This window comes from Protopterus annectens, chromosome 4.part0, assembly GCF_019279795.1.
Source record: "Protopterus annectens isolate FY-2018-M chromosome 4.part0, PAN1.0, whole genome shotgun sequence".
NCBI classification, from domain to species: Eukaryota; Metazoa; Chordata; order Ceratodontiformes; family Protopteridae; genus Protopterus; species Protopterus annectens.
This window is the reverse complement of record NC_056733.1, coordinates 1,218,789,494-1,218,817,214: the sequence shown is the minus strand read 5'-3', so window position 1 is coordinate 1,218,817,214 and position 27,721 is coordinate 1,218,789,494. Positions and strand designations below refer to the sequence as shown.

At 43.8% G+C, this 27,721-nt stretch overlaps 1 protein-coding gene across 1 annotated transcript in view; it reads left to right on the top strand.

The window, feature by feature from the left end:
* Positions 1–27,721, top strand: part of TCERG1 (transcription elongation regulator 1) — a 2,274,660-nt gene that overhangs the window by 2,083,962 nt on the left and 162,977 nt on the right. The window lies entirely within an intron of this gene.

Sequence of the window (27,721 nt, the reverse complement as noted above, 5' to 3'; positions counted from 1 at the left end):
CCCAGTTACAACCAGTACAAGTTTTAGACTTCATCGGGGCACGGCTAGACACTTTGCTGATGAAAGTACATTTAACTCCAGACAGGATCTTACACCTCAGGTGCCACATAGCTCAAATAGCGAACTTCAAGTCTACAAAGGCAAGCGAGGTTCTCCGGGCACTGGGCTCTATGGCTGCCTCTAGATATGGATTCTCCCTTGTGCGCGCCTTCATATGCGGATTCTTAAATGGACTCTGGCCATTCAGTGGGCTTGGCTAGGCTGTTCAATGGTCTTGGCTAGACCTGCCCATGGAATTTCCGATCAGGATCAGTCACGTCTGCAGGACGTCCCTTCTTTGGTGGGTAAATTCACCGGAGGTTATAGAAGGACGCCCCTTGGCGTCATCTCCAGTCCAAGCCACAGTGACCACGGACGCCTCCCAATTTGGGGCGGGGGGGGGGGTCAGCAATGTTCGGGAAGGACAGTCCAAGGCACGTGGTCCCAGACAGAGACCAAGTTGCATATAAGTGTTCTAGAGATGAGGGCAGTGCTTTTAGCGTTGGAAGCCTTTCACACTGTCCTCCCTCTCAGATTGATTGCAGTTCAGTCAGACAATATGTTGGATGTTCATTGTGTTACACTGCTGCAGTCATAACACTTGGGTTATCCTGCCGTCAGGCGGTTCCCCAGTCGGCCTAAGTTCCAAAGTCTTGGTCCGGCGTCGGTTGCTGTCTCTTCCTCCCTGACATCAGTGCGACAGGGGGGGTATATAAGATGCAGCCAATGCCATTTTCTTCAGTCTTTCTTGCCACGCGGTGCCTGAAGCAGAAGCAGTTCACAAGTGCTGGTCGGCCGTCTCCTGAGATTTTCATTCTGAATCCAGAACCGAAGTCTTCTACAAAGCTAAGTACCCCATTGGGGAAACTTTTTCTTGCCTCAAAACGATGTCAGTAAAAGTTAATAACTGTATTTCTTGTGGGAAGCAAATACCTCATAAGGATTTCCATTCTTATTGTATCCCATGCCTAGGCCCAGACCACGATGTCACTGATTGTCGGTTTTCTGCTAGGTTTAACAAGCGCACTATTAAACGTTGGTTTGATTTTGCCCGACATTATTTTGGTAGAAAATTCAATTATACCATGCCATTGGAACTTCCAACAACCGGAATACATAAAAAACGCAAAGACAAGGACAGGCAACCGAGGCCCAAAACTGATGAAGCCTCTTCTAGGCCAGTCGCCATACCTCTCAACTGTACAGATTTTTGCAGAATGTCCAGATATTTGCCACACATTTTTGGTCTGTTTCTCATAAATGTGTGATTTTCTGGCAAATCACTGGCAAGACATTCAGGGTTGAAGTCAGAAAAATATTGAAAGAAATTTGAATTTCAGACTTCATACCCTTCAGAAATTTCATGCTAATGCAAAACCTGTTATCATATCAATTTTCTAAGTTTTTAAGAGCAATAATTAAAAAGTGTCTCTCTTTTTGGGCCTTTGTCCCCCTATTATTTATGGCTTTGTCCAGATTTCTTGCTCTAAGAGGTTGAGGTATGCCAGTCGCCAGTTCTCCGATTTTCAGCGAGGTGCCTTCGCAGCCCCTGACGACCGCTTCTGTAGAACCGCAGGCCGCCTCTGACTCCCACGTGGAGATGGCTGGGCCTTCGGACGCACAAGTTATTCAGCCTACCGAAACTAACCCTTCAGAGGGATCTGGAGTAGCTGAGCAACCCACAGCTTCAGAGGGTGTCTTCAGACCTACTCATTTAAGCATTAAATCCTCTGCTAAGTCTAAGCCTCCTTTAAGAACAAAGAAACAAATACAGCATTCTCCAGGACAGGCACCCATGCCTAAGAAACAAATGCTCAAAATGGCCGAAGACCTAATCACTCTGATCAGGGGACCCCATCCCCCTCCTGATAAAAGGCCTAGATAGGATGCAGACTATGACTCATCCGACCAGGTGTCCATCTCTTCAGATTCATCCTCAGACCTAGGGTATTCTTTACCCCCTTATGAGGATTCTGAGGCCTGAAGACTACTCCTTTGGGCAAACCTTACATACCATGAGGGAGCATTTCCATTGGGAAGGTCAGGATTACTCAGAATCCAAGAAAAGGCTCAGAGACGACTTTATTACATCAACACAGACCCCTTGCTATTCCGCCAGTGTTAGATATTGTGTATACTGAATCCAGCTTAAATCCTGATTCCTTACCTCCAGCCCCAGTTGAACCTGACAGATAATACAGAGAGTCCCCTGACTCTCACAAATTTCTGTATAAAAGCCCTGGTGCTGACCCTGAAACTATTTCTCATGGACCCAAAAAGGGTTAAGGCCTCATCAGTCAAGAATCCAGTTCCCTCTGACAAAGATTCCAGAGCATTAGACAGATGGGGAAAGAAAGTATATACATCTGCAACTTTAGCAATGAGAGCCGTAAATTGCTAGTTTCACATGCTAAAATATCAGCAATTTTTACTGTCTCAGTTGAAACAAAAAATGCTTCCAGATTCAGATCCTCCTAATTTTAAAGAAATGCAGGATTTATTGCATGCAGCTGAACAAGTGGGAAAACATACTTTGCAATGTGGTTTTGATTCTTTAGAGGCCTCCTGTAGAGCAGCAGTTACAGGCTCTGTCATTAGAAGACATGCTTGGTTAAAAGAACATACGTTACCAGATCATGTAAAAGTAAAATTATTGGATGCACCTTTGCAGCAGGATGTGTTATTTGGAGTTAAGGCAGAAGAGGTATTAAAGAAAATGGAGGATAAGGCCAAATCTATGCAAATGGTGAAGGATTTCTTACAGGTTCAGCCTCCTAGATTTAGCAGAAATTGGCCAACTAAGAACTGGTCTTTTCCAGTTACAGACAGACCTCAAAGGGGCAGATACAGATGTCCAAGAGGTAGAGGTCAACCACAAGGTCCTTACAAGCTTCGACAATGGGTTGTATCAGGCCAGAAAGAAGGTGAAGACAGGCCCCAACCATATAAAAAACAGCCCCAATGACTTCCCACTACTGCTGCCAAACAACTCTCTCTTGGCAGCCCCCTTGGGAGGAAAACTGGCACTTTTCTATCATAATTGGCATATGATCACCAAAGACAAATGGGTTCTCAACATTGTATCTCAAGGTTACAGGTTCCACTTCCACACTCTGCCAAGGTTAAAAGGAATGCCAAATCTGCCACCAAATCAATGGGCAGAGGCTCAAAAACAAATTACAGCACTCATGGACATGAGAGCTATTCAAAAGGTACCACCACAGGAGCAAGGACAAGGATTTTACTCAGGACTCTTTCTGGTTCCCAGAAAGGACAAAGCCTGGAGGCCCATTCTGGATCTTTCTTCTCTAAACACTTACCTGGATGTTCCGAAATTCAAAATGTTGACACTACAGCAGCTTCTTCCCATGCTGGGCAAGAAAGCTTGGCTCGTAACCTTGTACCTCAAGGAGGCATACCTGCATGTCCCTATCAGACAAAACTGCAGAAGATACCTCAGATTCATAGCTGGTTCAATGCACTATCAATTCTCTACACTGCTCTTTGGCATATCTACTGCGCCCAGGGTCTTCACAAACTGCCTGGCACCAGTAATTGCATTTTGCAGACAGAAAGGAATTCAAATTTATCCGTAACTGGACAACTGCCTGATTCAAGCAGAGAGCAAGGAAATTCTTCTAAAGCTTCTGTAAAAACATTAAGTTGCCTAGGGTACACAGTAAACGAAAAGAAATCAAAACTAGTGCCCTCACAAGAGATAATATTCTTGGGTACCTGCTTGAATACAACGGCCCAGATGGCTCATCTCAAGCCAGACAAGCAAGGACAACTGACTCAATATTTTCAATTGATGGCAACAAGAACCCAACTCCCTGCAAGAAAAATTCTGCAGGTCTTGGGTTACATGGCATCTTGCATACTACTAATTCCATATGCCAGACTGCATATGAGGAAACTACAATGGTACCTAAAGAGTGTCTGGACTAAACACTGTCAAAGTTTGGAAACTGTTATACCACTAATTCCTTGCCGATGGTGGGCTCAAGCTTGTCACCTCAACAAGGGACAGCTTTTACTCAACCCACAGCCAGACAAACACTGACAACAGATGCATCGGATTACGCCTGGGGAGCACACATGGCAGGAAAATGTATTCAGGGCAAGTGGCCCGCATAACAAAGGCATCTTCACATCAATCAAAAAGAGATGCTAGCTGTACAAAATGCCCTTATAGCCTTCAAGGACCTGCTGCATCCAGGACAACTACTACTAAAGACAGACAACACCACAGTTATGTGGTACATAAACAAGCAAGGGGGCACTCAATCTTATCCCCTCTGCAGACAAGCCATGACCTTGTGGAACACAGCTCTAAACTATCAAGTTCATCTACAAGCACAGTTTCTGTCAGGAGAGAGAAACACACTGGCAGACGACTTAAGCAGAAACATCATGGATCCCCACGAATGGGAATTGAATCCTCAAATATTCAGAATGGTAACACAGAAATGGTGGAGCCTGGACATAGATCTGTTTACATCCCCAATAAACTGCCAGCTACAGGGACTTAACATCCACAAGCATGGAAAGTGGATGCCCTCTCATTCAGCTGGAAAAACCTACAAGTATATGCTTTCACACCATTACCTCTCCTTCCAAAGGTACTCATAAAAGCCAGGCAAGAAGAGCCAAAGATGATCCTGATTGCACCAGACTGGCCACGCCAGCACTGGTACCCAATCTTAAAGAACTTCGCACAAGGACCACCCTGGATTTTGCCTCAAATCCCACATCTGCTGACTCAGCACAACAATCAGATACTTCACAGCCAGCTAAAGACTTTAAACCTGGCTGCATGGAAGATTCCTTAGTCAAGCAAGCAATGCCTCTCCAAAGCTGTTATAGATGTCATTCTGGAGGCCAGAGGGCCTAGTACCAGGAAAGCCTATTCGCATAAATGGAAGAGATTCTGTGCCTGGAACCAGGCTCACAGCCTTGACCTTCTTGTCCCAAATATTCATCAGCTACTGCAATATTTAACTGAGATGCTGGACAAAGGCCTCTCCTTTTCATCCATGAAGATCCACGCCTCTGCCATCTCTGCTCATTACAACACGGATCCACCAATTTTCTCTAATCCTTTGCTAAAACGGTACCTCAGAGCGGCTAAAAACATAAGACCGCCCCGTAGAGCACCTACTCCAACTTGGGACCTCAACGTCATGTTGGAAAAATTAACTTTACCTCGTTTTGAGCCAGCTAACACAGCAGATTTAAAATATACCTCTTGGAAAACTGCTCTGCTCCTGGCAATAACATCAGCACGAAGAGTTTCAGAATTACAGGCACTAATGGCAGTGGAATCTTTCATCATTTTCCACCAAGACAGGGTGTCTTTAAGAACTAAGACATCAAGAATACCATACCCCTCACGTAGAGCTTGCACAGCCAACCAAACATGAAAAACACAAACGGCCAGCAAGGTGGTTCCAACGCTTTATTACATCAAGGAATGGACATAAAAATGTCCAAATCAACAGTCCAACATCAAATTCAAACCGTCTTTAAGAACTAACCCTACGTTTATGCCAAAGGTGGTATCAAGTGTGGCTCTAAACTGAACTATTCACTTGCCAACTTTTTATCCAAATCCACAGAATAAAGGGGAGAGACTACTGCATTCTTTGGACATACACAGGCAGTTACGCTTCTACTTGGACATAACCAAAGCTTTCAGGAAATCTGGGCAATTATTGGTAGCATATGCTGCAGGAGCACAGGGAAAAGCCATTTCAATACAGACTATTTCAAAATGGATAGGACACTGTATATGTTTCTGCTATACACACCATGGGAAACCTGTACCTAACATCATTAGATCTCACTCCACCAGGGTAACAGCCACTTCAACTGCCTACCTCAGAGGAGTACCTACCAAGGATATTTTGGAAGCAGCAACTTGGAGTTCTGTACATACCTTCACCAAGCATTACCATCTGCCTCTATACTCTAAATCCAGAGCTGGCTTCACCACTGCAGTGCTGCAGGGCCTTATAGCCACCCCTAATGCCTTATAGAACCAGCCACCCTACCTCAGCTTTGGGATTCTACCCAAGTGTAATGACTGCAGCAGTGTAACATGATGAACATAGTACAGTTTTGTACCTACCATAAATGTAGATGTTCGAGTGTATACACTGCTGCAGTCCAGGTTACCCTCCCTCCTTCCCCTCTTACTTGCTGGTACGTACCTATGTCTTCTACCCTTTACTACATATGGGGAGTATTTGCTGGTAACTGAAAGTTGTTGATTGCTTTTCTTATATATGTTTTATTAGCAATTTGAATTGCCTACCTTTTCGGGGGCACCTGACATCTGGGGGACGAAAAACTGAAGAAAATGGCATCGGCTGCATCTTGTATACCCCTGTCACACTGACGTCAGGAAGGAGGCGACAGCAACCGACGTCGGACCAAGACTTTGGAGCTCAGGCCGACTGGGGAACTGCCTTGACGGCAGGATAACCCAGATGTAATGACTGCAGCAGTGTATACACTCGAACATCTACATTTATGGTAGGTACAAAACTGTACTTTTTAGTTTGTTAGTTGGGATGTTTTGCAGTCACCCTAATGGTTATGGTGATCAGTTGGGTACGACAACCCTGTGTTTCAAAATGTTAGCCAGACATGCCACTTGTGCTGTGCTGTTGAGGCCTTAAGAAGGCCAAAACATGCATGTCCACAGTTAGTGAGTTTTGGCTTTCTTGGCCTGAATTTTTCCATAACAAACTTAAAAAGGAAAGTCATGGACATTCACAACTGCCATAGGTTCATAGATTATTACTAGGCTAAGTGCTCTTGTGAACTATTTTAAGCCTAGCCAGTTACCCCATGTATTAAACCCTGCACCTTGTGTCTATAAGGTAAACACCTTAACCATTATGCCAGCCTAACAGAATGGGTTCTTTAGTTACCAACAATGTGAAAATGCATGTCAAGAACATACATCTCAACCTCTTAGCACAAAAAAATCTAGAAATATAGCTGAAACACCTCATATCCTTAGGGGTAATTTGCATATATCCCATATTACCTCTTATGCAAGAGGTTTCAAAGGAACACATAGTAGAAAGTCTAGCTTGGCTAGAGTTTTTCTTTTAGTTTTTACTAATAACCCTTTGACAAGGAAAATATATTCAAGTAAATGGAAAAGGTTTGCTATTTGGGCTTAGCGTCATAAACTTGACCCCTTTTCAGCCTCTGTTTATCACATCTTAGATTTCCTTGTTCACCTTTTTCAAAAGCGTGCTAGTACTTCAGTCATTAGGGTACAGTTAGCAGCAATTTCAAATTACCATAGTGCGCCCATTGCTTCTCAAATTGAGCACAGCCTTTCGAAAGAGGCACTCAAGACCCTACTCCTCCACGGGACCTGAATTTGATGTTGCAGGTTCTAACACAGCCTCCCTTTGAACCAGCAGTTACATGTGACCTTAAATATCTTTCATGGAAAACTGTCGTCTTGGTTGTCATCACATCTGCAAGAATTTTTGAGATCCAAGCGTTATTTTCTAAACCTCCATACTTGGTTTTCCATAAGGACAGAGTGAACTTACGTACCAACCCGTCCTTTCTTCCGAAGGTGATGTCAAAATCCAACATAAATACTTCTAGCAATCTTTTTTTTTTTAAATTTACCAACAAAGGAGAGTACATTTTGCATTTACTGGATGTTCATAGACAGTTGCATTTCTGTTTGCATAGAACAGAAAAAGATCAGAAAAGCAGACCTACTCCTTTTCTGGACTAAAATTGGGAAAATCAGTTTCTAAAATTTCTCCATCAAAGTGGTTAACAAATTGCATCTCCTTTGTGCATAATAAATTTGTCATTCCTCTCATGCATCGTTTGAAAGCACACTCCACTACATGTGTGGGTGCTTCCACAGTTTCCCAGTCTATGATGTATATGGATGATATTTGTGCAACAGCAACTTGAGCTACTCCTCATAACTTTAATACTCATTACAAATTGGAGCTGGTCTCCAGAAGTAGGGCATCATTTGGTTCTGTGGTGCACAGAAATATCCTTGAGTCCACCATAAATTCAAGTAGCTAGGGATGCTGTTCCATTTGTGAGGATAGAATGAAAATTGATAACATCAGATAAAGAAGTTGTGTATTTACCGTAACGTTCCATCTGTGTTGTCGATCTTCATTCTTTCCTCACATCCTCTCCCACCTACCCCCATCCACGACTTCTGGAAGAACGAGCAGATGCTCATCGTGTTATACTGCTGCAGTCATCACACTTGGGTTATCCTGCCGTCAGGCGGTCCCGTAGTCGGCCGAATGCCAAAGTCTTGGTCCGGCGTCGGTTGTTGTCGCTTCTTCCCTGACGTCAGTGCGACAGGGGGATAAAAGAGGCAGCCGACACCATTTTCCCCAGTCTTTCTTGCCACGTGGTGCCCGAAGCAGAAGCAGTTCGCAAGTGCTGGTCGGCTAGCTCCTGAGATTTTCGGATCGAATTTCAGCCCGAAGTCTTCTCTAAAGCCAAGTACCCCGTTGGGGAAACTTTTCTTGCCTCAGATCGATGTCAGACAAAGTTAATAATTGCATTTCTTGTGGGAAGCAAATACCTCATAAGGATTTTCATTCTTATTGTATTCCTTGCCTAGGCCCAGACCACGACGTCTCTGGTTGTCAGTTTTGTGCTAGGTTCAACAAACGTACAATCAAGCGTCGGGCAGATTTCGCCCGACATTATTTTGGCAGAAAATTTAACTATAGCATGTCGTCGGAGCAACCGACATCAGCAATGATTAAAAAACGCAAGGAATAAGGACAGGCAACCAAGGCCAAGACCAGATACCAAGGCTTCAGCAAGGCCTGCCGCCGGTTCTCCGGTTTTCAGTGAGGCGCCTACGCAGCCCCTGACTACCGCTGATTTAGAAATTCTGACGGCCTCCCAGACCGAATCAGCTGGTCTTCAGGAGCCGGTTCCTTCTCACCCCTCGGACGTCAACCCTGACGGTGATCCGGAGATTTTGGACAGGCCTTTGGTTTCTGAAGGTGTCTTCAGACCGACAACTATCACTATTAAGTCTTGTGCTAAACTTAAAGCCCCCTTAAAAGTTAGGAAACCGGGGCCACAGACCCCCCCACAGGCCCCTATGCCTAAAAAACAGATGCTTAAGATGGCTGAGGATTTAATTACCCTTATCAGGGGTTCCCAACCCCCTCCTGACAAAAGGCCTAGACTTAAGGAAGATTGTCCTTCCTCTGACCAAGCATCCATTTCCTCAGCTAACTCTTGAGGACCAGGATTATTCCTTCCCTCCTTATGAAGACTCAGATGTTGAAGAGTCCATTCCCTCTGCCCCCCCCCCCCCCCCCCCGAAGACTACTCTTTTGGGGAAACTCTACACACCATGAGGGAACACTTCCACTGGGAAGGCCAAGATTACTCTGACTCTAAGAAAGTACTCCGTGACTTTCTTCTAATTCCACAGCATACACCCCTTGCAATTCCTCCAGTTTTAGACATTTTGGATGTTGTTTACACCGAATCTAGTGTAAACCCAGATTCCTTACCTCCTGCACCAGCTAAACCAGACAGATACTACCAAGTTCCTGATTCTCATAAGTTTCTCTATAAAAGCCCTGTTGCAGACCCCAAAACCATTTCCCAGGGTCCCAAAGGGGTTAAGACCTCTACTGCTAAGAATCCACTACCTTCAGAAAGAGATTCCAGAGCATTAGAAAGATGTGTGGAAGAAAGTGTATACGTCTGCCACCTTGGCCATGTGGGCCTTAAACTGCCAATTCCACATGCTAAAATACCAGCAGTACTTGATTACACAGTTAAAGCAGAAAATGATCCCTCAGACAGATCAACCTGATTTCAAAGAGATGCAGGATTTGCTGCATACAGCAGAACAGGTGGGAAAGCATACCTTACAGTGTGGTTTTGATTCATTGGAAGCCTCATGTAGAGCAGCTGTCAGGATCTGTAATACGTAGACATGCTTGGCTAAAAGAGCAAGCCTTACCAGAACATGTCAAAGCAAAGTTATTGGATGCTCCATTGCAGAAAGATGTGTTGTTTGGTGTCAAAGCAGAGGAAGTTTTAAAGAAAATGGAAGAAAAGGCAAAATCTATGCAGACAGTTAAAGATTTTTTACAGGTACAACCTCCTCGTTTCAGCAGAAACTGGCCATCAAAAAACTGGTCCTTTCCTGCATCAGACAGACCCCAAAGGGGTAGGTACCGACGCCCAAGGGGCAGAGGCCAGCCACAAGGTTCTTTCAGGCCTAGACAATGGCATACAACAACTCAAAGAGGTGGAGACGAAAGATCTCAACCCTTCAGGAAACAAACACAATGACTTCCCTCTTCGCCTGACAAGCAAAATTGCCCTGGCAGCACCTTTGGGAGGAAAACTGGCTTTATTTCCACAAAATTGGTGCATCATAACAAAGGACAAATGGGTTCTGGATATCATTACCCGAGGATACAGATTTCATTTTCACACTTTACCACGGATGAGAGGCATTCCAAATCTGCCTCCAAACCAATGTGCAGAGGCACAAATGCAAATTTCAGCTCTCATGGATATGAAAGCAATTCAAAAGGTACCTACAAAGGAGCAAGGTCAAGGTTTTTACTCAAGACTATTCTTAGTACCAAGAAAGGACAAAGCCTGGAGACCCATTTTAGACCTCTCAATTCTAAACACATACCTGGAGGTACCCAAATTCAAAATGCTGACACTACAGCAGCTTCTTCCCATGCTGGGCAAGGACTCTTGGCTGGTAACGTTGGACCTCAAAGAGGCATACCTGCATGTCCCTATCAGACAAGATTGCAGAAGATACCTCAGATTTTTGGCAGGTGCAACGCATTATCAATTCTCTGCATTGCCCTTTGGCTTATCTACTGCGCCCAGAGTATTTACGAAATGCCTGGCATCAGTAATTGCATACTGCAGACAACGAGGAGTACAAATTTATCCATATCTGGACGACTGCCTGATCCAAGCGGACAGCAAGCTGCTAAGTTGCCTAGGGTACACAGTAAACAAAAAGAAGTCAAAGCTAATACCCTCACAAGACATAATATTCCTGGGTGCCAGCTTAAATACAACGGCCCAGATGGCTTATCTCACGCCAGACAAAAACAACTGACTCAATACTTCAAAAAGATGGCAACTTTTACCCAGCTCACTGCAAGGAAAATCCTGCAGGCATTGGGGTTCATGGCATCCTGCATTCAACTAATTCCACATGCAAAGCTGCATATGAGGAAATTACAGTGGTACCTGAAAAGTGTATGGACTCAACACAGGCACAGCCTCGAAACAAGTATATCATTCCCTGCCTTCAAAAAGAGTTCCTATGGTGGGCTCAAGCATGTCAAATAAACAAGGGTCTTCCTTTTGTCTTACCTCCAGCAAACCAAACTATGACAACAGAGTCTTCAGACTACGCCTGGGGAGCACACATGGCAGGACAGTGCATACAGGGCAAATGGTCTGCAAAACAAATGCATCTACACATCAACCAAAAGGAGATGCTAGCTGTGCAAAATGCACTGATAGCCTTCAAGGACCTCTTGCATCCAGGACAACTACTGATAAGGACAGACAACACCACAGTTATGTGGTACTTAAACAGGGAGGAACACACTCCTACCCTTTATGCAGACAGGCAGTGACCTTGTGGAACACAGCATTGACTTACCAGGTACAACTGCAAGCACAATTCCTGCCAGGAAAGGAAAACATATTGGCAGACGAATTTGGCAGATCCTCACGAGTGGAGACTACACCCACAAGTATTTTCGATGATAACTCAAAGGTGGGGATGCCCAGACATAGATCTGTTTGCCTCCCCCAACAATTGCCAACTACAGAAATTTTGCACAAGGACTTATTCCCTAGCCTGGAAAGTGGACACCCTATCATTCAGTTGGAGAGCATTGACAGTCTATGCCTTCCCACCACTACCTCTCTTGACCAAGGTATTACTGAACGTCAGATCAGAGAGACCACAAATGATCCTCATTGCTCCGGACTGGCCACGTCAGCACTGGTACCCATTACTAAGGACCTTGACTCACAGCCCTCCATGGATGTTACCTCAATTCCCACTTCTGTTGACTCAGCAAAACTCTCAGATCCTTCACAGTCAGCTCAGGACTTTAAATTTAGCTGCATGGAGAATACCTTGAACTATCAATCAACACTTCTCTCAAAGGACGTCCTGAATGTCATTTTGGAGGCCAGGAGGCCCAGCACCAGAAAAACTTACTCAGACAAATGGAAAAGATTTTGTGCATGGAACCAGGCTAAAGGCCAAAATCCTTGGATACCAAACATTCCTCAAATACTGCAATACTTAACTGAGATGCTATACAAAGGCCTTTCTTTCTCATCCATTAAGATCCATGCTTCAGCCATTTCAGCTCAATATAATACGGAGCCTCCCATATTCTCACACCCTTTACTAAGGCAGTTTCTCAGAGGGGCTAAGAATATAAGACCCCCCAGAACACCCCCAACGCCAGCTTAGGACCTCAACTTCGTTTTAGAAAAATTAACACTGCCTCCTTTCGAACCAGCCTTCTCAGCAGAACTACAATACTTGTCCTGGAAAACAGCTCTGTTACTGGCTATCACCACAGCACGCAGGGTCTCAGAACTACAGGCACTTATGGCAGTGGAACCTTTCATCATTTTCCATCAGGACAGAGTCTCTTTACGAACTAACCCTACCTTTATGCCAAAGGTAGTATCCAGTGTGGCTTTGAATCAGACCATTCATTTACCCACCTTTTATCCAAACCCCCCAGAATAAAGGAGAGACTCCTTCACTCTCACTCTTTGGACATTCACAGACAGCTACGTTACTATTTGGATAAAACAAAGACCTTCAGAAAAACTGACCAACTCTTTGATCCTATGCTGCAGGTTCACAAGGAAAGGCTATTTCAAAACAGACCATCTCCAAATGGATAGCACATTGTATCCGCTTTTGCTACTCGCACCATGGGAAAGCAGTGCCTGTTAATATTAGGTCCCATTCTACCAGGGCTACAGCAACCTCAGCAGCCTTTCTCAGGGGGGTTCCAACCAAGGACATTCTGGAGGCAGCTACTTGGAGTTCAGTGCACACCTTTACCAAGCACTACCACCTTCCATTATTCTCTAAAACCAGAGCTGGTTTTACCACTGCAGTTCTACCAGTACCAGCCACCCATCCATAGCTTTGGGATTCGACCCAAGTGTGATGACTGCAGCAGTATAACACGATGAACATCGTACAGTTTTGTACCTACCATAAATGTAGATGTTCGAGTGTATATACTGCTGCAGTCCAGGTTACCCCCCCACCATCCCCTCTACATACCAGGGTGTTAGTTATAACTCCATGTACATCAATCTATTGGATGCATGTCTATATGGTGTATTTGCTAACAGCTAGTACTATTGTTCATCTACTAAGGTATTTTTGCATAGTTATTTGTATTGCCTTCCTAGTTGGGGGCACCTGACATCTGGGGCAAGAAAAACTGAAGAAAATGGCGTTGGCTGCCTCTTTTATCCCCCTGTCGCACTGACGTCAGGGAAGAAGCGACAACAACCGACTCCGGACCAAGACTTTGGGATTCGGCCGACTACAGGACCGCCTGATGGCAGGATAACCCAATTGTGATGACTGCAGCAGTATATACACTCGAACATCTACATTTATGGTAGGTACAAAACTGTACTTTATATGGTCTTTGAGTGGATCCATTTATATGTTTATATAACTTTGGATATGGCTTCCCATATTTCTGTCTGTCCTTTTACACTTTATAGCAGCAAACAAGATCTGAGGTATTTGGCAGGGTGCATTGTGGGTAATCTTGAGATTTCTGGTGGCTGAGAGCTGTAGCATCGGCAGAGTTGGATCTGACGGATGGGATCCGAACCTGTCTGTGAGGAAAGAACGAAGATCAACAATGTAAATGGAGCATTATGGTAAGTATGTAACATTTTCTTTTTCATGAATTAGTGAGGCAATTCCCAAACCTTTGAGGGCATGCCAAACTGAAGTACTTAAGAGTGTGGCTTAGGGAAGATTCATTAGTAGTGGCAAAGATGGTGTGGGAAGAAACTTGACTGAACGTAATCCAAAAGGTAAGGGATGGAAGTTCTTGATTAATAGGTGTGATGGATATAAGCAGTTGCAATGTTTTGGTCCCCTTGTTTGTGTGTTTGCCATGTATATTTTATCAAATAGATGGTAAGTTATGGCAAGCAATAAAGAAATGAAGTGCTTTGTTTAGAAAGGAGAGCATCCTGTGGTTAAGTGGGATAAGATGATCCTAGCGACAGAGCAAGGAAGCAGTGGTTTTTCTGATGTAAAGGGGTCCTTTTAGGCAATGAAGTTAAGGCTTGTTAATATATTTCAAATAGAGGAGTAAAACCAAATGTTAAGATATGGTGATGAGGCAAAAAGGAACTACCAGAGCAAAGAGAAAGACTCTTAGAACAAAAACATCAGGATACCACATTATATAAATAAAGTAGTGCAATGAAAAGTAAGCTAATTAAAGTTATGGAATAAGGCTATTTTGCGCTAGGGCTCCCAAATAAAAGGACCGAGAGTAAGCAAAATGTGGGAAGTAACTGGAGGAAGTTAACCATTGAACCCTGGTATTGGAATCTAAGAGAATGAGAGGAAGCAGAAAAACTGAGTTGCATGATAGGGATAGGCTTCAGTTTCAGGGAAGAATAGAATGAAGGCAGAGAGAGCAAGAGGAGAGGTAGTTGAGTAGCCAACCCGGAGGAATATTTTGTGGACAAAAGGAATGGATAAGGCTGTAAAAAAACAGCGTAATTAGTAAAACATGAGGAATTACACATAATTATGAAAAATCAATGAGAGCATCTCTGGCAGGATTGAGAGCAAAGACTGGATGGACAAAGTATAGAGGATCAATGGGAGAAGTGTGCAGTTCTTCTAAATTTGGGACTAAAGGTAGTTCAGGATATTTGCATGGAAATGCTTACATTGGCATTTGTATGCCCCAAGTAGATTGCAAGCAGTCTTCTTTGAGTTTTGGTATGACTGTTTGAGGAGTGTGGGAGCATGTTTTTTTTTTTTGGGGGGGGGGGGGTGTAGAAAGAAAGGAGTTTAAACACACATTTCAAATTGCTCAAGAGCAGATTCTGGGTGAACAGGCCAATGTCTGGCAATTGGTACAGAGGGTTAAGGCTGTGAACTGTAGTTACTATGGTGCATGGTTCGATTCCTTTAGCCTTTCTTTGCCTACCATGTGACTTTGAGCAAATCACATAACCAGTGCTTAGGGTAATTGGAAATTTGGGCTTGGCTCCTCAGTGGTTCCCTGAACTGCAGGCCTAGTGACCATCTATGAACCTAAGATAATGCTGATAAGTTGGAGTAGGGCAGTTTGAATTTCTAGATGGTTGAAGACCTTATTAATTTTAAATATTTTAGCAGCCAGAAAGGTAGGCAGTGACCAGAAAGTGGAACTCCGTGGTTAGTCCAATTCTGGATGATGTGCAAGGTGTCATAAAGGAAATAAAGCTGTTGGATAAAGGAAAGGACAAGATGCATACCCGTAAATGGAATGTTTGGAACCATTACCTTCACAATGGAAACCGGAGTGATGAAGAAAGGAGTGCTTTGGGGGAATTGAAAAGAATAATGAAGAGCATGTGTGTTTATTATTTGAAAAGAAAAAGTCTGAAATTTTGAAAAATTTATATGAAGGAAAGTATGTATATTCAATAAATATGCAGTTTTGATGGTAATTTTGCATACTTTTGATTTCAGTAAAGCTGTGGTCAAATGATGAACAGCCTTAAATTAACCTGGTCATTGGGCTTGTTTTGAAAGGTGTCTTATATGCAGTCTGGCAGCAGCTGCATTTTGACTTGCTATGCTTCTATGATTGACTATGTGAGGATCAATCAGAGTAGCATGTCATTAGTCACTGAGCACCCCAGGATAGATTCCCTTGTGATCTCTTTGGTCTGTTTTAGGTCCAGGAAATTACAGCACTTTTACACCTTAATCCCATGATTATGATGGGTCATACCCCAGAAAGGGTCTGCAAGGAGTATTTGTCATTTTTATAAAGCACTTGTAACAGATTGACTGTTGAAAGGCTGAAAATTGTAAATTTTACAGAGTGACCAGGAGCTTCCCTTTTCATCTTAGGCCTCCGTAACTTCGTTAAGCACACCTAGTACACCAGTTTCTGGATGGTGATCTTTCATGAGGGTAAAGCTGTACTGGAGGTCATGTGGATGGTGGTACTAGATGGGCTGCATACTTTTCAGGCATGTGTCTGAGCTTCTCACAGGACAGTCTCTCAGTTTGCTGTAGGCAGGCACCGTTTTCTCTACATGGTTGTCACTTGATCTTATCTGCACTCAGATTATTTACTGGAGTGCTAGGCCTTGCAGAAGTAACATTGTGTATTTGGATGGATAATGGCTTATGTAGCCCTTTTGAGGGATTCATTGGTACAATTTTTGTCTTGTCTTGAGGACTCCTGGGGTTTCACTTTGAGGAGGCTCTATAAAATAGAAATACCTTCTTGTCCCAACTTTTGAAGGATTGGTCTTCAGCAGTGTAACAGTGGACATTCTGCATTGTTTGTTCTTTCTCTCATATATATATTTTTTTAAGGAATCATAGCTTTGTTAGTCTTATTGAAATTACAGTACAGGGTCAGGGCTATTTTCCTTTGGCTTCTCTTTGGCTTTATGGTGGTTTTCACTTTTCCTTTAATATGCTTGAGGATTCCATTATTACAGCAGAAGTTGGGGTGTCACTGGTTACAGGGCCATCAGTTGCACCTCCCAGTTTGTCTCACTAGAGTGGTAGTGCTCCTGCAATTTCAGTTTGGGTGCCTCCCTTTCTACAGCAGATTCCATAGCAGTTCTCAACAGCAGATGCTTTGCTGGCAAGCTGTGGCTTCCATGTGGGCTACTCCTTTCTCAAGAGAAAGTGGATGCCATAAGAGTTTGAGCTTTGCATAAATTAGCTGGAGCTCTGGGGGGTATCATCTTCTGTGCTTTAGTAAACCAAGACATCACCTTGAGATCTCTCTGTATCCCAGGTGCATAGATATTCTTAAAGACTTTGAGTCATAGCTGCAGCCCTGTCCTAGAACTAACAAGTTTAGTATCCTGAAATTGGACCCTCTTACGAGTGGGAGAGTTGCACAAGTCAGCCAGAGCTCTGAGAATTGTCGTTGGAGGTCTGGGAGGGCCTTTGAGGTTATAGGTTCACTTGCTTTGGTCAGCCAGGCCCAGATGTGTTACTTTAACAAAGAAGGTGGTTTGTGCTTACAATGCCTGTTCAGTGAGATGATGCAGAACTGGCAGTAGATGAAGGTACTGACTTGATAAACATTCACTTTCTGGGGGAAAGTATGATATGCCAAACTCTCTCAGCTACAGTCCTATTTTAATTCTTGTATCCTGTGGGGTCAGGATCATGTAAGACTGGGGAAATCCATAAGGGTGACCTGTTTACCACATTAGAGAACAAGGCTATGGCAGTGTTATGCTTAGTGTAGTAAGACATGGTGGATTTGACACTGGACCCATTCTTTCTCCTTGCTGGAATAATTCTTGTGCATCTTTTCATTGTGCTGTCTGATTCTGTGCCTCATCACAAAATTATTCTTAGAATAACAAACAAAACTCTTCCTTAATGTCCCATGTTAGTTGGGAAAAGGGATAAGTTCAGGTTGCCAGGTTCTTGGCAGTACATGAAACTACATCCGAGAACAAGCCAGGGAAGTCCCCCTCAGTTGGAGTGACAGTCTGTTCCTAGTCCAGAACATACCTTTTCTTTCTTAAATATTTTGACATTGACCGTTCCTGATGGAGTCTAAAAAGTGATAGAAACTGCCATAAAATTGTCTGTGTATAAAAACTATTCTGGTTCTCTATTTGGACGCATTTTATCATAAATGGTTTGCTGTATGCCATCTTTGTATGTTTACTAGTGATTTCTGACTTGTCTTGGAGACCTCTTTGACTTGGGCCTTAATTATTACATAGTCAAGGTGCATGTTTTACGCATCTGTGTACATTTTGATTTTGTGGAAGGTAGACATTTTGCCCATTGTAATATTTTGTTTGAGATGAGGAGGTCCATCCGCATTAACCAACAGGACCAACTCCAGAGGCTTTGAATCTGCTTGGTGTCCGCATTTTTTATAGGCTTTTAGCCCTTCCATTTTTACCCATAGTGCTTTGCCAGTATGTTTTCTTGTTTTGCTACACGTTCAGCAGGCATTTGGAAAATGAATTCAGCAAGCATTGGAAAAATGGATCTCTAGGCTACTTTTGGCTTACATTTATTAACATCATGAGAAAAATATTTGACATCTCCTGCATAGTTCTGATTGTTTACATTGCCTTTACACACACTGCTTTCTGATTAAATATTCCTGATGATTTGCCATTTTAGAGTAGTCATTCGCAACTTATTTGTTGCTTCCTAGACCTTGGTGTTTTTATCTGCTCACCCATTGCATTCTTTTACTTGTTGCTCTGCTCTTAGTTGTTGTGTCTTTCTGCTTTTCCCGGTTAGGGGTCGCCACAGCAGAACTCCGGTCCACTAATGATTGGCAGTAGATTTTTACGTGCCGAGTTGCTGGCCCTGACGCACAACCTTCAACGAAGGTACGCCCATTCACGCATGTCTCCACACAGAAGACGCTCTAGCTGAGAATCGAACAGGACAACGTCTTATTGTGAGGCGACAACGCTACCGCAGCACCACCACCGCAGATGAAAAAAATTTAAAATAGTTTTATCTTAACAAAAAAAGCTTTACTGTTTGAAAGTTTTTACTTTGTTCCTTGTCAGCACTGTACTTTTTTTGGTTACCTTTGTTATTGGGTGGCTGTATTAACTGTTTTACTTTTTGCTTGCCACAGTCAAGAATCAGAGATCCCAGAATACTGGTTTTCCACTGCCATTTGTTAGTACCGAGTGGGTAGTAGAGTTTTCATAAATTGCAGATGTGCGTACAAGATTTCAGTCAAGTCAGATGCACTTTTTTCTGCTTGGTTAGAGGATCATTTTGCTGAATGTGTATATATTGTAAGTCCTTTGCCAAATGATGAGGGCTCGGAAGACCAAATTGTCAAAACTGAGAGGTATGTATGCTCCCTGCAGGGCCTTGTCCCCATCCTTCTGTACCAGGACAGAGGTATCTCACTGATTCCTGACTTTTCCACCAGGATATCCTGGTTTGTCTCATCAGGCCTCATTCAGGCACCAGTTCCAGTAATGCCAAAGTTCAGTCTGCATGTGCTGATGTGACTGTTGATGTCAGTTGTGGTCTTGGTCTCAGGACAGTGTTCTGTGTTTGCAGGATCATTGAAAGTGTTGGCAACCTCCAGACTTGTGCTTTTGGCATTGAGAGTTCCTTCACCCTTTTGGCACATTTGAAAGGCTGCTGCTGATAGTGCAGACGTTGTCTTTCTAGTCTTTGGGTTTAACACTCTTGGGACTGGCCATGGGTAAACAAGCAAGCATATCAGTCCCGTTGTTGAGGATCAGCCTTCACAAATTCTGTTGGTGTCCGTACTGTCTATCTTGTAGTAGGCTACGTCAGGTTTTAGCTTGAGCATTTGGGGTCATGTGCATCAGCCCATAGTATGGCATTGACAGGCCCAACAGCCTCATTGCAGACGGTGGTCCATTTGCTTCTCTCAGTTCCTTTATCAGTAGTGATTTCAACATCAGCAGTAGGCATTACTTTTCTTGGCTGTTTGTCCATCCCCATCTCTCAAAACAGGACAGAGGAGTTGGAGGGCCTCTCCGTGATAATTTCTGTATAGGCGATTCCTTGCAGGCTTCATAATTACTAGTCACTTCATTGATATGGAGTCCTCCACCTCAGATGTAGATGAACATAAGGGGGTATTGATTCCTCAGCATGTCCACCAACCCCCACCCAAACCCCTGTCACAACAAGTTTGGGTAGAGTCTAGAGATGATGTGGCAGAAGAAGATGCCCTGCAAGGCTCCAGAGAGCACCCCAGCACTTCCAGGCTACAACTCATACCATACGTTTCGGCCACAGAACCTGGACCGAAATACAAAAGGCTGGGGAGTATCCATATTCATCAAGGATACCCACACCTCCATGTTAGTGGCACAGCACAATGCTTGGAGATTATCCACGTGCAACTAACAACGGGCAAAACTGCAATTCAAATTGTAGCTTGCTACAGATCACCCACCATGTCCCAGGACCCCCATTCCGCATTTCTGGAAACACTGGGTAACATAAAGGTCCTACCAAACACCCTAATATTGGGTGAGTTCAACAACACAAACATTAACTGGGAGAAATACTCAAGTACTAACCCCCTTGCCCAACATTTCCTAGAATTTATAAACTCAAAACGCCCTGAAACAACTGGTCAACACTCCCACCAGAGGTGACAACATATTGGACCTGGTCATCACCAACATGGCCGACCGGTGTTACACATCGGAGGTCAACCCCTCGCTGGTTAGATCTGACCATAAACAAATCACTTTGGATTTCCACATTCCGCCCCCACCCACGGACAAAGAAACCACCATGAAAAACTTTTCATAAGCAAACTTCACGTTACTTAAGATGGAGGTGGAAAGTTTCAAAGCCCCTATGCTAAAGGATAACGCTGTCCAAGCTGCAAAATCCTGTACTAATGCATTCTGCGGGCACCTACAAGAATGCATGGATTGTGCTATCCCAAGCAAAACTACGACTCACTCCTCCACGAAAAGGAAACCAGTCTGGTGGACCCCTGCCATAAATGAGCTTTACAATAGGAGGAGGAAACTAGTACAGAAAAGAGTAAAATCCCAAGAAGGGAAGACATCCCTGATCAGTATCAGCAAGAAACTACGATCCCTCATAAAATCGTCCAAGGCGAGCTTTGAAAAAAAAAAACTTGCCATTGACTCCAAAGATAACCACAAGGCATTCTTTAGCTATGTCAAGAATCTAAGTGGCAATGCTCAGATCTGCTTGGAGCTAGTGCAGAATGGCAGAAAATACACTGAACCAACCGATATTGCCAACATCCTGGCAGACAGGTTCATTGCAGACTTCACCCCCTCTCACCCCCAAAAGGGCCCATAACCATACCAGAAGGATGTAATGCCCCTGAAATCACAGACACTCAGGTTAAAATAGTCCTCTCCAAAGCCAAAAACACAGCATCAGTGGGACTGGACGGTGTCCCAGGCTGTGTCCTGCACGAGCTCAAAGACGAATTAGCCCTTCACCTAAACACACTGTTCAAACTCAGCCTCTCCACAGGCTACGTACCCATAGAGTGGTGCACAGCAACAGTTATTCCGCTCCACAAAGATGGAGCCACAACAGACCCCAGGAATTATCGCCCTATAAAGCCTGACTAGCTTGGTCTGCAAGGCTATGGAGCACATCATCATGGAACTCATTAACAGAGACACTGGAAACCTCCAAACACTGGACTCTACCCATTTCGGTTTTAAGGGCAGATCATGCCTCCTAAACCTGGTGGACTTCTTTGAGACAGATACCAAGGCTATAGACGAGGAAAGGGTGGTACACACAGCCTACCTCCTGCTCCCAGCAAGCCTGACAGATATTACAGGGTCCCTGACTCTCACAAATTTTTATTTAGAAACCCTGCTGCTGATCCTGAAACTATTTCACAGGGTTCAAAGGGAGTTAAGGCCTTAACAGCAAAAAATCCTACCCCCTCTGACAGGGATTCAAGGGCTCTGGATAGATGGGGAAAAAAGGTTTATACATCTGCAACCTTGGCAATTAGGGCCTTAAACTGCCAGTTCCATATGCTCAAGTATCGACAGCATGTTATGGGATTGCTGAAACAGAAAATGATGTTGATTTCTGAATGTGCAGAAAAGAAAGAATTGCAGGAATTATTGCATGCAGCTGAACAGGTTGGAAAGCATAATTTGCAATGTGGTTTTGATTCTTTAGAGGCCTCCTGCAGGGCCACAGTTACTGGATCTGTGATTAGGAGGCATGCCTGGCTAAAGGAACAAAATTTGCCTGATTATGTTAAAGCTAAATTACTAGATGCACCTTTACAGCATGATACTCTGTTTGGTATTAAGGCAGAAGAGGTTTTAAAGAAAATGGAAGACAAAGCTAAGTCTATGCAAACGGTTAGACTTCTTACAAGTGCAGCCACCAAGATTCAGTAAATACTGGCCTACAAAAAATTGGTCCTTTCCTGTGTCAGACAGAGCTCAAAGGGGCAAATCCAGTCGCCCTAAGGGTTCCAGTTACCAGGCACAAGATTCATACAGGTCAAAGCAATGGGGCGTTTCTACCTCCAAATCTGGAGGAGATAAAGCGCAAACCTGCAGAAAACAGTCCGAATGACTTCCCTCTGCCTTCACCAAGCACTTATCTTTTGGCAACACCCTTAGGGGGGGAATTAGCACTTTTTGCTCAAAATTGGCAGTTAATAACCCAGGACAAGTGGGTGCTAAACATAGTGTCACAGGGATACAGATTCTATTTCCATACTCTGCCAATGGCAAACGGTTGGCCAGATCTACCAAAAAAATCAATGGGCAGAGGCACAGAAACAGGTTACGTCCCTCATGGATATGGGGGCCATTCAGACAGTACCAGAACAGGAAAAAGGACAAGGTGTTTACTCGACTATTCTTGGTACCCAGAAAGGACAAGGCCTGGCGTCCAATACTGGATTTATCAATTTTGAACACATACCTGGACATTCCAAAATTCAGAATGCTGACTTTGCAGCAGCTTCTGCCCATGCCCGGCTGGTGACATTAGACCTAAAAAAGGCATACCTGCATGTCCCAATAAGGCAGTTGTGCAGAAGATACCTCAGATTCAAGGCTGGCTTAATGCATTACCAATTCTCTGCACTGCCCTTTGGCTTATCTACTGCACCCAGGGTCTTTACAAAGTGCTTGGCACCAGTAATTGCATTTTGCAGACAAAGAAGTATTCAAATATATCCTTACTTGGACAACTGTCTCATTCAAGCAGAGAACAAGGACATTCTTCTTCAACACCTGGCGTTTGTGAAAAGGCTTCTAACATGCCTAGGGTACACAGTAAACAACAATAAATCACAACTGGTACCCTCTCAAAATATAACATTCCTGGGTGCAAGCTTGAATACATCTGCCTAGATTGCTTACCTCACGCCAGACAAGCAAAGGCAACTGACTACTTGCTTCAAACTGATGGCAAAAAAAACCCAGTTATCTGCAAGACAAATTCTGCAGGCTTTGGGCTTCATGGCATTCTGCATCCTACTGATTTCATATGCAAGACTACATATGAGGAAACTTCAATGGTACCTAAAATGTTTATGGAGTCAGCATTGTCAGAGTCTGGAAACAATGATTCCTCTCATTCCCTGCCTACAACAGGAGTTTCTATGGTGGGCAAAGGCATGTCACCAAAACATGGGACGGACCTTCACTCTACCCCCTGCCAGCCAAACCTTAACAACAGACGCATCAGATTATGCCTGGGGGTCCCACATGGCAGAAAGATGCATTCAGGGCATATGGACCCCAAAACAAATGCATCTACATATCAACCAGAAAGAGATGCTAGCTGTTCAAAATGCCCTGACAGCCTTCAAGGACTTACCTCATCCAGGACAACTACTGATAAAGACGGACAACACCACGGTCATGTGGTATATAAACAAGCAAGGGGGCACGCACTCATACCCCCTTTGCAGATTAGCCATGGCACTGTGGGACACAGCTTTGACTTACCAAATGCATCTTCAAGCACAATTCCTGCCAGGAAAGCAAAATACTCTGGCAGACGATTTAAGCAGAAACCTTATGGATCCTCATGAGTGGAAACTAGATCCACAAGTCTTCAGCATGATAAAGAAATGGGGGAGCCCAGACATAGATCTCTTTGCCTCTCCTCAAAATTATCAATTGAAGATTCTGCACAAGGACTTATCACAGACAAGCATGGAAAGTGGACGCCCAATCCTTCAGTTGGAAAAACCTTTCAGTTTACACCCTTCCTCCACTGCCTCTTCTTCCCAAGGTCCTCCTAAAAGTCAGACAAGAGAAACCAAAGATGATACTAATTGCCCCGGACTGGCCCCGCCAATACTGGTACCCAATCCTAAAGAACTTGTTTCAATACCCAGCTTGGACCTTACCTCAAAGACCTCAGCTACTGTCCCAGCAAAACAGTCAGATCCTGCACAATCAACTCGAGACACTGAACCTGGCAGCATGGCTGATCATGTAGTTATACAAACAACACCTCTCAGTAAAACTGTGATGGGTGTCATTTTGGAAGCCAGAACGCCTAGTACTAGAAAATCTTATGCTGATAAATGGAAGAGATTTTGTGCTTGGACTCGAGCACAAGGAACTGATACAGCAGAACCAAATATTCATCAGATATTAGAATACTTCACTGGGATGCTTGACAAAGGCCTATCTTTCTCATCAATTAAAATCCATGCCTCTGCTATTTCGGCTCATTACAATACAGAGCCACCAATTTTTTCTCATCCTTTACTAAAGCAGTATCTTGGAGCCCAAAAATTTAAGGCCTCCTAGGAGATTACCAGTACCGGCATGGGACCTCAGTTATGTGCTGGAAAAGTTCACCCTGCCTCCATTTGAACCAGCTGCTACTGCTGATATAAAATTCTTATCATGGAAAACGGCTCTTTTACTTCAGCAAGAAGAGTCTCAGAGCTACAGGCACTCATGGCTGTGGAGCCTTTTATCATATTTTACCCAGACAGGGTGTCTCTGAGGACAAATCCAACATTTGTGCCTAAGGTGGTTTCCAGTGTGGCTCTTAACCAAACTATTCATCTGCCAACCTTTTATCCAAATCCACAGAACAAGGGGGAGAGAATTGTGCATTCCTTGGATGTACACAGACAGCTAAGATTCTACTTGAGCAGGACTAAAGCTCTAAGAAAAACTGAACAATTACTAGTGACATATGCTGCAGGATCAGAAGGAAAGGCTATTTCAAAGCAGACTATTTCAAAGTGGATAAGCCACTGCATTAGTTTCTGCTACTTACACCAGCCCAATGGCATTAGGTCTCATTCCATCAGAGCTGCAGCTACTTCAGCAGCCTTTCTCAGAGGAGTACCAACCAAAGACATTCTAGAGGCTGCTACTTGGAGTTCTGTTCACACCTTTACAAAGCATTATCATTTGCTTCTCTACTCTGTCCAAGGCAGGCTTTGCCACTGCAGTTCTGCAGGGCCTTATAGCCGCACCTAATGCTGTTTAGCTCCAGCCTCCCAACCATAGCTTTGGGATTCTACCCAAATGTAATGACTGCAACAGTGAAACACAAAGAACATAGTACAGTTGTGTACACTTACCATAAATGTAGATGTTCGAGTGTATTCACTGTTGCAGTCCAGGTTACCTGTCCACCATCCCCCTTTCATTCTGGAGTTTATCTTTCATTCTCTATCTTCTACAACCTATGTGGTGTATTTGCTTGTAGATGAATGTAAAGTTTATATTGATGCATGTATATATATTTTTGCTACCTTTTTGGGGGCACCTGACATCTGGACAAGAAAAACTAAACAAAATGGTGTCGGCTGCTTGTTTTATACCCCTGACGACCTGACGTCATGGAAGAGGAGACAGCAACCGACGCAGGACCCAAGACTTTAGAATTCAGGGCAACCTGTCGGCAGATTACCCAAATGTAATGACTGCAACAGTGAATACAGTAGAACATGTACATTTATGGTAAGTGTACACAACTGTACTTTTTGCACACTGCTTCTGGGTTCCATGAATGCGACAAGAGTAGGCACAAGATGCTCCCCCACTGGACTTAGGATAGAACATTGTGATACTACAAAAGAGATTAGACAGATTGGTTTTGAAGGGTTTATTACCTTCTGCCACTTTTTTTAGTGTAAACCTAGAAAATAAATGGAAATGAGAGGCTAGACAGGAGGTCAAGGATCAAAGTAAGTCTTCCTCTTCTGTGTTGAAAGTGCCCAGGGTGGTGTTTTTTTTCTCAGGATTCTTCTCCCACATTTGCCTGGCTCAGTGACATTAGAGAGATGGAACTCTGACTGTGACCAAGGTTTAGTTAGTGGCCTTGGCACCTGAGGAGAGGTGTCCCTGGAAGGTGAGATGCACACTCTTTGTAGTACTCTGAGTGCTGTGATTTCTGTGGTGGAAACTGGGGACCCCAAGCTCGAAGGGGAGGAACAAGAATACCTATGAGGAAATGCCCCGTCACAGAAGTGGGGAGACGCCCTTTGCTGCAGTCCGTTGAACATTTCCTGTCTGGCCCTTTGCAGGGTGCATGTAGGGTATAGGACAGTTAACAAAAAATTCCAAACCAGTCCTGATAACTGCTTAAATGGTGGCCCATCTCGGTCAGTTCCTGGTTCAGCAGTGAGGAACAAATGGCCAGTTGACCGAGAGAGAGAGGCTGATGGTTTGCAGCAGAGGGTCATAGAGAAAAACAATTCTTCCTCTGCAGTCTTTCAAGGTCAGTCAGTGTTGATCGTTCTCAGTAGGACATTTATGTGATTTCTGAACCTCCTGATAAGAAAAGGGTCAGCAGTTATTCATCTGAAAAGGCGTCATCTAGATATTTACAGACAAGACCTTCATTCAGCATGTACATTCACTACTCCAGTTCTCTTCACTGTCCCTTATTCCACATCATTTGAGAAAAGATTGAGGGCTTTTATTGAAATGGGTAATCAAATTAAGTGTTCTCTTTTTCTCCTCCATTTTCAGTGTGACTACAGAAAATTCCCACCTCTGTACTTCTATTGCTGTTTGCCTGTACCCTGTGTCAGCACCAGGTGCTTTGCAGTTCATTGTTAGTTCACCTACTTTCATCAGCACAGATTCCATCCTTTGCATTGGTACTGATGACTCCCTCTGCATTGGTAACCTTCTTACAAAGCCTTTTGTTAGTAAAGATTTCTAAGGCCCAGGTCTTAGGTGTTTTTTTTTTACCCCGTTACCCTCAACAGCTGTTGCTGTGTCAGCCACGTCAGCATTTGATTCTAGCACTAAAGCCTTCATGTACACAGTCTGTTTCTGTGCCAGACACTGGGGAGTTGTTCCTTCAGTACCTAGTGTTTCATTACTAGTGTCATGGAATCTGCAGGCCACAGTGTGGTTAGGTGCCAACTGATCAAGAAAAGGACATAAGATATTCCCTAGGTTGTGTGAGGGTTTTCTCAAAATGTCTGGCATGGCTTAATGGTAAATCACATTGTCTGTGGTGTGCAGGGTCCTGGGTTCGAGCCTTGTAGTGGCTGTTTAGAGGGGGTGGGAGGATGACATAATGATTAAGGTGCTTACCTTAAAAGACACAAGGTGCAGGGTTTGATTCTCACATGGGGCAACTGGCTAGGCTTCAAATGGCCCAAAAGGGTAGTTAGCTTAGTACTAATCTTATGAACCTATGAATCAGCTTAACCCCTCAAGAGGAAATGGAGCAGAAGGTTGTAGGTGCAGTTCAGTGGTGTTTGATGCAGATTCTTAGTCTTTACACACTGCCAAGTTTCCTACTCAAAAGTGTTCCCAGGAAAAGAAGGTGTAAATGGAAATACCTGGACTCCGTTATAGACCTCCACCTTGGACACTAATCCAGGAGGAGAGGTTT